Consider the following 10,539-nt stretch of genomic DNA (forward strand, 5'->3'; position numbering starts at 1 on the left):
TAGCTAAAGGTTTGTCAATGTTATCTTTTAAATTTTTTTTTTCAACATTTTTTATTTATTTTTGGGACAGAGAGAGACAGAGCATGAACGGGGGAGGGGCAGAGAGAGAGGGAGACACAGAATCGGAAACAGGCTCCAGGCTCTGAGCCATCAGCCCAGAGCCCGACGCGGGGCTCGAACTCATGGACCGCGAGATCGTGACCTGGCTGATGTCGGACGCTTAACCCACTGCGCCACCCAGGCGCCCCGGTCAATGTTATCTTTTAAAAGAAACAAGCTCTTAGTTTTATTGACTGTTTCTATTGTAATTTTAGTCTCAATTTTATTTATTTCCACTCTTATCTTCATTATTCCCTTCCTTCTACCAACTTTGGGTTTCATTTGTTCTTCTTTTTCTAGTTCTTTTAGGTGTAAAGTTAGCTTCTTTGAGATTTTTCTTGTTTCTTGAAGTAGGTCTGTATTGGTATGAGCTTTCCTCTTAGAACCACTTTTGCTACATCCTATAGATTTCTGTATGCTGTATTTCTGTTTTGTCTCTAATATTTTATAATTTCTTCCTTTTTTTTCGATGACCCATTGGTTGTTCAGTAGCATATTGTTTAATTTCCACATTTTCCAGTGGTTTTTCCAGTTTTCTTCTTGTAATTGATTTCTAATTTCATGCCATCATGGTCATAAAAGTTTCTTGACATGATTTGGATCTTCTTGAATTTATTGAGATTTATTTTGTCATTTAACATGTGAGCTATCCTAGAGAATGTCCCACATGCACTTGAGAAAAATGTGTGTTCTGCTTTTGCATGGGATGTTCTGTACATATCTATACATTTATCCAGACTAATATGTCATTTAAAGTTGTTATTTCCTCAATGATTTTATATCTGGATGATCTCTCCATTCATGTAAGTGGGGGTATTAAAGTCCTCTATGATTACTATATTGCTGTCAGTTTCTCCCATTCATTAATATTTGCTTTACATATTTTGGTGCTCTTATATTGGGTGCATATATGCTTATAAATGTTATATCTTCTTGCTAGGTTGACCCCATTATCATTATGTAATGTCCTTTTTCGCCTTTTATTATTGTATTTGTTTTAAAATATATTTTACCTAATATAAGTATTGCTACAACAGTTTTCTTTTCATTTCCATTCATGTGCACTTTTTCTATTTCTTCACTCTCAGCCTCTGTGTCCTTGCTTCTGAGGTGAGTCTCTATAGGCAGCAAATAGATGAGTCTTTTTTTTAGTTTTTCTTTATTTTGAGAGAGAGAGAGAGAGAACCCACATGAGAGGGGCAGACAGAGAGGGAAAGAGAGAGAATCCCAGGCAAACTCCGCATGTCAGCATGGAGCCTGATGAGGGGCTTGAACTCATGAACTGTGAGGTTATGACCTGAAACCAAGAGTCAGACACTTAACAGACTGAGCCACCTAGGCACCCCATATAGATAAGTCATTTTTTAAAAAGTCGACTCCGCCACGCTATGTCTTTTTACTGGAGAATTTAGTCCATTTAAATTTTCAAAGTAATTATTGATCAGTATGTACTTATTGTCATTTTGTAATTGTTTTCTGGCTATTTTTGTAGTTGTCTTCTGTTCTTTTCTTCTTCTCTTTCTTTCTTCCTTTGTGGTTTGATAACTTTCCTTAGTGCTATGTTTGTTTGGATTCTTTTCTCATTTTCTTTTGTGTATTTGCTATAAGTTTTTGCTTTGTGGTTACCATGAAGTTTCCACATAACATCCTATGTATATAACAGTCTATTTTAAGTAGACAACAACTAAATTTGAGCATATTCCAAAACCACATTTTTACGCCCCCCATGTTTATGTCTCTGATGTTACATTTTACATATTTATCTTAGAGAGAGAATGAGTGGGGGAGAGGGGCAGAAGGAGAGAAAGAATCTTCAGCAGGCTCCATGCTCAACATGGAGCCCAGTGTAGGGCTTGATCTCACGCCCCTGGGATCGTGACCTGAGCAAAAATCAAGAGTCTGACGCTCAACCAACTGAGTCACGCAGGCATCCCTACATCTTTATTTTATGTATCTCAACTTATTATTGTAGTGTTAGTTATTTTTACTACTTTTACCTTTTTACTTCCATACTAGCTTTATGAGTGATTAATATACTATGTTTGCTATATATCCACCTTTTTCAGTGAGGGTATTACTTTCATATGTTTTCTTGTCATTAATTAGTTTTCAGCTTAAAGAAGTCACTTTAACATTTCTTCTAAGCCTGAGTTAATAGTGACAAACTCCTTTAACTTTTGCTTATCTGGAAAACTCCTTTAATTCTGAATGAGATTCTTGCTGGTTGTTCTTGGTTGGAAGATTTTTCCTTTCAGTACTTTGAATACGTTATGCCACTCCCTTCTGGCCTACAAATTTTCTGCTGAAAAAAATCTGCTGGTAGCTTAATGAGTTTTCCCTTATTCATAAAAAATTGCTTTTCTCTTGCTGCTTTTAAGATTCTCTTTATTGGGGCATCTGGGTGGGCTGTGGGCCACTGCATCTATGGTGGGGTTTTAGTGAGAGTGTTTCTCTGCCTCTCTTACCTGCCTTGATGCTACCCTTTAATCCTTTGTTGTAGAGGTGCTGTTCATCTACATTTTAGGACTTTTTAAATGTAAATTATTCCATATGCAGCTGTAGATTTGTTGTGTCTGTGGGAGGAGGTGAGTTTAATATTTTCCTACTTGCCATCTTGAACTACCTGCCAGATGCAAGTGATTTCTGATATCACCACGAGAGGGCTGGCATGGAGAAAGAAGACCCAGATCATCATCAGAACTAGTAAAAACCCTTTATCATCTGGAGAGGCACAGTTATCTGCTCTCAGCTCCCTACACCTAATAATATCAATTTTTGGAATTCTACTTCCTGATTGTGGATGGATCAAGGAAATGGTTTTTCCTAACTCCTTCATTCCCTCCAAAATTTTATTTACTTTAAGCCCTGGGGAAAATCAGACTGCTATACCACTCTAACAAGCACACATACTATAATGCATTTTATGAAAGAAAATTAAAATCCTACAGCACTGTATGTTAAATCCTCAAGGAAACATAATCCAAATAATCTCATATATTTGATGCCTTGCTTATATTTCTCCCAGAAATCCTTTCTAGAGCTTGCACTAGAAGAAAAAAAAATGTTGTTTGTCTCCTCTATGACCTCCTTTGTGTTGGGTTTGGTAGAAATTTCCAGGTGAAATCAGTGTGTTTCTGAGTTAACCTGGAAGCAGATAACTCCACAAGGGGGCCCTACATCACATGGGTTTGTGACATGTGTGCAGATACTACTGGACCTGTTTTCTTTTGTAAATCTCTGGAAAAGGTAGGTTCTGTCTGTCTCCCACCTAGGAGCCATCCCTCACCATACTTCTTTGGTTTTTCAAATGTAGCTAGTGACTATCTCCTTCACTAGGAGTTCAGGCACCTCCTTAACCCAAGGAAGCAAATTTTGATTAAGTCAATGAATTGAATTCCATCCTATTTGTCAGTATCTGGTTTAGGAATAGCATGTGACACAATTCTATCAAGAGGGCTAGATGTCTGCTGTGGGATTGTGGGGAAAAGTTCTCCTATCTTTATAACAGGCATCCAAACAAGGGATATTCTCCATTTCTGTCTCTGTCATTCAGTTACTATGTGAAAGTGTGACACCTGGAGCCACCATCTTGTCCACCATGAGGGGAGCCAGTCCAAAGGAAAAGTCAATGAACTGACCAGAGTGGTAAGAGGAAAGAACCCATGTTCTTTATTGTATTATGAACTGCTGAGTTAACCTACCTTGGAAATACCTTAACTCTGGGCTTCTCATATGTAAAAATAATTTTTATTTATTTAAGCCTCTCTTAGTTGATTTTTTTTCTGTTTCAACTGATAGCATTCTGATACATTAATTAAGAATAAGAAATAACAAATGAGGGGTGCTTGGGTGGCTCAGTCAGTTAAGTGTCTGACTCTTTGTTTCAGCTCAGGTCATGATCTCATGGTTTATGAATTTAAGCCCTGCATTGGGCTCAGCACTGATGGCACAGAGCCTGCTTGGGATTCTCTCTCTCTCTCTCTCTCTCTCTCTCTCTCTGCCCCTCCTATCTCATGCTCCTTCTCTCTCTCTCTCTCTCACTCTCTCTCTCTCTCTGCCCCTCTTATCTCATGCTCCTTCTCTCTCTCTCTCTCTCTCTCACTCTCTCTCTCTGCCCCTCTTATCTCATGCTCCTTCCCTCTCTCTCTCTCTCAAAATAAAAGAAAAACAATTATTCAAAATAAAAGAAATAACAAATGATTACTTGAGTATTAAAGGGAAAAAACATCTTTGGCACTGGGGACATAAAGATATTGCATGCTTTTGGATAGGTAAGGCTATAGGAACATGTATTGAGTTGTGAGTTGCCTTTGGGGAGATCCGTGTTGGTTAGAACAGTAAAGGAAGCCACTTTAGGAGCATGTGAATTAATCTCAGTTTTGAAGAGCTCAAAATAAGGGAGCTAAGAGCAAAAGCCCACTGTTACGCAGTGTTTCTGTAAGGCTTCATTAGTTCACAAGGAAAATGAAGAGTATCCCAAAGTCTGAAAGCCAGAAGGAGGGTGTCACAGCATCTCTGAAGAATATATGTGTGTGTGTGTGTTTAGGCAGCGATAGATTAAGATGGGGTAAGTAAGATTTTAATTACTGTAGCATCTAGTGATACCCGGAGTGAGTGCACATTTACTGTATAAAGGAAATTCTTTGCAAAACATCCCTGGATGGCAAAGAAACCTGTCCAGCTCCAGCTAGCTCTCCCCAAAGAGTTATCCCAAGCTATGGGCCTCTTGGAGATGCACCAACAACTTGGCTTGTGTCTGCATGAAAACTGCCATCAGTTCCTTTGAGAACAACCAGAATGATGAAAACACTCTTGACACTTGGAACTGCTCATATTTTAATTCACTTGTCACAGGATAAATGTGTTGCCTCTGTGCTTTGAACCAAATCCTGATGTAGTTCTTGGAATGAAGGAAACATAAATTTTCTAATCTGACAGATAATAATAACTCCTCAATAAGCAGCAAAGAAAGGCTAAAATGGAAGACTGGCCATTTCTCATACCCTACCCCCCAGAAGGCAATTTGGGTATAATGGAGGCTTTTAAAAAATTATTGACTTCTTTTAGAAGCTCCTGAAAAAAGAGAGAGAGAGAGAGAGAGAGAGAGAGAGAGAGAGAGAGAGAGAGAAAAGAAGCTCCTGACATCCTAGAGCTGCCCTGGCATTCACAGCTGGGCTGTGCTGTTCTGTTGAGCCCAAACAGAACATCCACAGAAGACAAGGCCACTCTGTGAGCACGGTAGATCATGACAGAAACAAGTCTACTTTGTGATTACACATGAACACAGATACAACTTGCACGCTGTTCAAATCACAATACACCAAGCTTTCCACTCTCCTAGTTAATGGGAGTAACCACTCCTTCTTTATCAATTACAAATTCAGTCTTGCTCTATTCTGCTCTCTCTCTAAAGATTTATTTTTTTTTCAATATATGAAGTTTATTGTCAAATTGGTTTCCATACAACACCCAGTGCTCATCCCAAAAGGTGCCCTCCTCAATACCCATCACCTTCCCTCCCCTCCCTCCCACCCCCCATCAACCCTCAGTTTGTTCTCAGTTTTTTTTTTTTTTTAATTTTTTTTCAACGTTTATTTATTTTTGGGACAGAGAGAGACAGAGCATGAACGGGGGAGGGGCAGAGAGAGAGGGAGACACAGAATCGGAAACAGGCTCCAGGCTCTGAGCCATCAGCCCAGAGCCCGACGCGGGGCTCGAACTCACGGACCGCGAAATCGTGACCTGGCTGAAGTCGGACGCTTAACCGACTGCGCCACCCAGGCGCCCCTGTTCTCAGTTTTTAAGAGTCTCTTATGCTTTGGCTCTCTCCCACTCTAACCTTCTTTTTTTTAAATTTTTTTTTATTGAGATATTGTATGTTTCCTAGGCCTTCCATAACAAATTACTGCAAACTGAATGGCAAAACAGCAGACATTTATCCTCTCACAGCTCTGGAGACTAAAAGTATGAAGTCAAGAGGCCATAAGGATTGGTTCCCTCTGGAGGTTCTGAGGGAGAATGTGTTCCATGCCTAACCCCTCACATCCAGTGGCTGCTGGTAAATCTTGGTGTTCCTTAGCTTATAAATGTATCATTCGAATGTCGCCTCCATCTTCACATTTTGTTCTCCCCTGTGTCTCTCCCCTTTGTTTCTGTGTCTTCTCTTCTTATAGGATTCTTGTCATTGGATTGAAGGCCCATCCAGTTAATCCAGGATGATCTTGTTTCTAGAGCACTTGTTTAATTACATTTGCAAGGACCCTTTTCCCAAATAAGGTCACATTCACAGGTATTGGGGATTAAGAATTGGGCATACCTCTTGGGGGACCATAATTCAACTTACTATAGATCCCTAAATACAGAATTACCCCAGCTTCCCGACAGCATCCAGTCCAGAGCAAAGCCCCCTTACTTAATACCTCTCCAAAATACCTAATACAAACTCAAACTTAGAATAAGTCTTTTCTAACACAGTCTTACTGAGACAGCCCTCAGTTCACCATGGTGTGTTCCCCCTTGCTGCAGTGAGTAATGAACCCAACTTTTTCAACTATAAAAGTGTTCCTGGTGGTCTCTGGCTGAAGGGAATTGATACCCCCTAATACTTAACATCTGTTGAGCACCTTAATGTGTTAGGTACCATGTCAATGCTCAGTTGCAAGAATTCATTGAATCTTTGTAGCAACTCTGTGAGTAGGTGCTATCAATCCTCATTTTGCAGCTGAGAAAATTGAGGCTTAGAAATATTAATATCTTATTAGTCAGGGTCTTCCAGAAAAAGAGAACCAAAAGGAGTTTGAGAGGGAGGGATACAGGGAACCAAGATTTATTGTTTATTATAAACAATTGGCTATGGGATTATGGAGGTTGAGAAGTCCCAAGATCTGCAGTTGGCAAGCTAGAGACCCAGGACAGCTAATAGTTCGGTTCCACTCTAAGTCTGAAGGCCTGAGGCTCTTGTAGTTGTTATAGTCCTAAGAAAGGTAGACTAAAGACCCAGAAACAGCCAATGTTTCAGTTGAGTCCAAAGGTAGGAAAAGAGCTGATATCCCAGTCCTAAGGCAGTCAGGTGTGAAGAAGCCTCTCCTCCTCAGAGAAGGGTCAACCATTTTGTTCCATTCAGGTCTTCAACTGATTGGATGAGGCCCACCCACATTAGGGAGGACAATCTGCTTTATTCATTTGGATTTAAATGTTAATCTTATCCAAAAGCACTTTCACAGAAACACACAGAATAATCTTTGACTAAATATCTGGGCACTTGTTGTCAAGCTGACACATAAAATTAACCATCACAGCATCTCTATCAAGATCCCACAGTAGTAACTGGTGGAGTCAGAATTCAGAGCCCAGGTGGTCTGTCTCTTGAGTCCATACTATGCTCTAATGCTCCCCAATTATCTCCTTTCTTACAGGTGGGCTTCACCTGTAAAGAGAGATGCCAAATGTCTCTAATCTCGGACTCTGCACCACACAATTTAGAACTGGATTATATATAGTTTCACATCTTTGCTGTTGTTTTGTGTGTGATTTTCTTTCTTCTCTCATTAGATTAATCCCATTGGGAACAAGGACTGTGTCTTAGGCTTTAATAACAGCTAACATTATTAAATACTTATTATGGACCAAGCGCTTTACCTGTATTTATCCACTTAATACTGACAACAATACCACAAGGTAGCTACCTTTATTCTCCCCATTTTACAGATGAGAAGACTACACCCCAGATACTAAACTACCTGCACAGGGCTACAGGATAACACAGGCAATTTGGCCCCAGACCCTACGTTCTTAGACCCTCTCTGCGATGCTTCCTTTATCTCTTTCCCCTAGTTGGCCCCCATTCTCAGTATCCATCCATCCATCCATCCATTCAGTGGGTGGCACACACACAGACATTTAGGGACTCTCTTCAGGGAGTTGGTTTCAGGGAACAACACCTCTTTGGGAAGCTGAATGGCTGTGACCAACTTCAAATAGAATCCCCTTTGCAGGGTACACCTGGTTTGAGGGTGGGCCAGTGCTGCCCTCTGGGATTCCCCTGGCCAGACTCCTGCTCCTGCACTGGCCTCAGCCCAAGAACTTACTTTCTGGGAAGCTGTGGTTGTGCGTACTCTGCATACTTCCTCTAGAGAGGCACTCAGGGTACTTTCAACTGCCTGCATCCTGGTGCCAAGACTGGACCTTGAAAATGCAATGTCACCTTGCTAAGCGTCAGCTACTTCCTGCTGTTAGGAGACAATGCCCCACCAGGAGCTGTACAAACAGGTTCTTTGCAGAAGGGGAGAGTCACAGGTTCATCCTGAGGCTGGCACAGTGCCTGGGTGTGGGTCACCAGGTGTGGGTACACTTAGTCCTCCCTGAGGCTGCTGGAACAAATGCAAACCCAGCGCTCCGGAGGTCAGAGCACACAGCCCATCCCCCACTTCCAGCACCACATACACCTCCACATTACCTGACTAGGCAGGTGGCTTTTAAATGCCCCTAAAGCTGAATTATTCCCTAAGTATTCCAGGAAGACTTAAATTACCTGGACATAGTGAAAATCAGAATGGTTGTATAGTTTTCAAAGGAAGGTACCTCTCTTTGGTGTCTCTAAAGTACCTGGATGTCCTGTCACAGCTCTTTCACTACTGAGTCATTATCTTTCTCAAAATCTAGACCATGAGCTCTTTAAGAGAAGAACTATATTTTATTGATCTTTGTGTTCCCAGCTCCAAGTACAGGGTGTGCAACATGGGGGTCATTTAGGAACTTCTTTCTGAAATTAAAAAAAAAAAAAAAAAAAAAGGAACTGCTTTCTGAATGATAAAATTTGTAGGATTTCCCCTTGATTTTTATTCGTATTGCCACCATCAAAAGACCTTGTTATAGGGGAAGAACACTTGACCAGAAGGCAGGAGGTTGTGGCTATGTCCCAGCTCTGGGATAAAAAAGCTGCACGACCAGGGCACCTGGGTGGCTCAGTTGGTCAAGTGTCCGACTTCGGCTCAGGTCATGATCTCACAATTCATGAGTTCAAGCCCCACATCGGGCTCTGTGCTGACAGCTCAGAGCCTGGAGCCTGCTTCAGATTCTGTGTCTCCTTCTCTCTCCACACGTACCCCACTTGCACTCTGTCTCTCTCCCTCTCTCAAAAATAAACATTAAAAAAAAATTTTTTTTTAAAGCTAGGCAGCCTTGGCAGTGTACATTAACTTTTAGATCTCAGCATCTTTATCTGAATGAACAACAAGGTTGAATTTGAGAAACTCTAAGGTCCCTTCTAGTTTACTCCTAGGACTCTGCATTTGAAATGTTCTGCATAGAGGGGCTTACAAGAATGAAGTTCCTGCTGTACATTAATTTATAGACTCAGAGTATTAACATGGGCATAGACACCCACTCCTGCTTTGAAGCTATCATCTCCAGGAAATGATGGAAAAAGGGGTGGATTTGATTTGGGGGTGATAGCTTTCCAGAGCTCTTGAGGAGATGGGATTGTAATGGGGGCCCCTGCTTATGGTCATGTCACCTGCTCCCACAATGCCCACATTAAAGACTTTGCCTAGAGCTTCCCATGTGTCTCCTGCCGCTAATCTCTGTAACCCTGCTGTCAGAATATGACGCAGACTCTCTACCTTAGGCCATATGCTTGGGAAAAACATCCTTCTTGCAGAGACTCCTGGGGAAAAGGAAGGACATAACTCTTTGATCTTGATCCCTAACAAAGAATTTGTCTTGGGATCTTTGAAATGTTGGGAGAAGAAAAAAAAAAGTACTTTCAAAGCCTTCCTTATTTGGTATATTACAAAATAGGAGGACAAACAGAACTCTGAGGTAAATATTCCTTTGTTCTGGGAGACATTACAGTGAATATTTGGTTATTAAAAGGGAAAGCAAGTATTCAGAATGCAGAAACTTAGACCTTGTCTTTCTGAGGGGCTCCGGTGTCATAAGAAGCTGTTTTCATCATGGGTGGAATTGCAGCTCTGCGAATTGTTTTCTATAAGGAAATGTTTCATTTCTAAAGAATGTTTAGTCCTCAGAATCTCTGAAAGTTGTTCCTATTCTTGGAAAAGATGTGGTTGTTCTTATTGGAACAAAGGCTGGAATCTAGGTGCCGGTGGGAGCATTGGAAACTTACCCTCACTCAGGAGAATGGAGGGATCACCTGGAGGGCCAGACTAGGCAGTTCAAGGACCATCTGGCTCATGTGTTTAAAGTCCTACACTTTGCAATACTCTAGACTAATTAACCCAGACTTTGGAAAAGGACAGATATTTAATTTATTACCTTCCAGTTCATTGTCTGGCAAGCCGGATGGGGGCAGAAAATGGGAAAGGACTTGGGGAACACTGAAGCAGGGGTTACCAGGCAAGGGCTCCATGGAAAGAAGGACCGGGGGACTCATTCTCTCTCTCTCTCTCTCTCTCTCTCTCTCTCTCTCTCTCTCTCTCT

The sequence above is a fragment of the Herpailurus yagouaroundi genome, unplaced genomic scaffold (genome assembly GCF_014898765.1).
Source record: "Herpailurus yagouaroundi ecotype Mexico unplaced genomic scaffold, PumYag 100, whole genome shotgun sequence".
Taxonomy (NCBI): domain Eukaryota; kingdom Metazoa; phylum Chordata; class Mammalia; order Carnivora; family Felidae; genus Herpailurus; species Herpailurus yagouaroundi.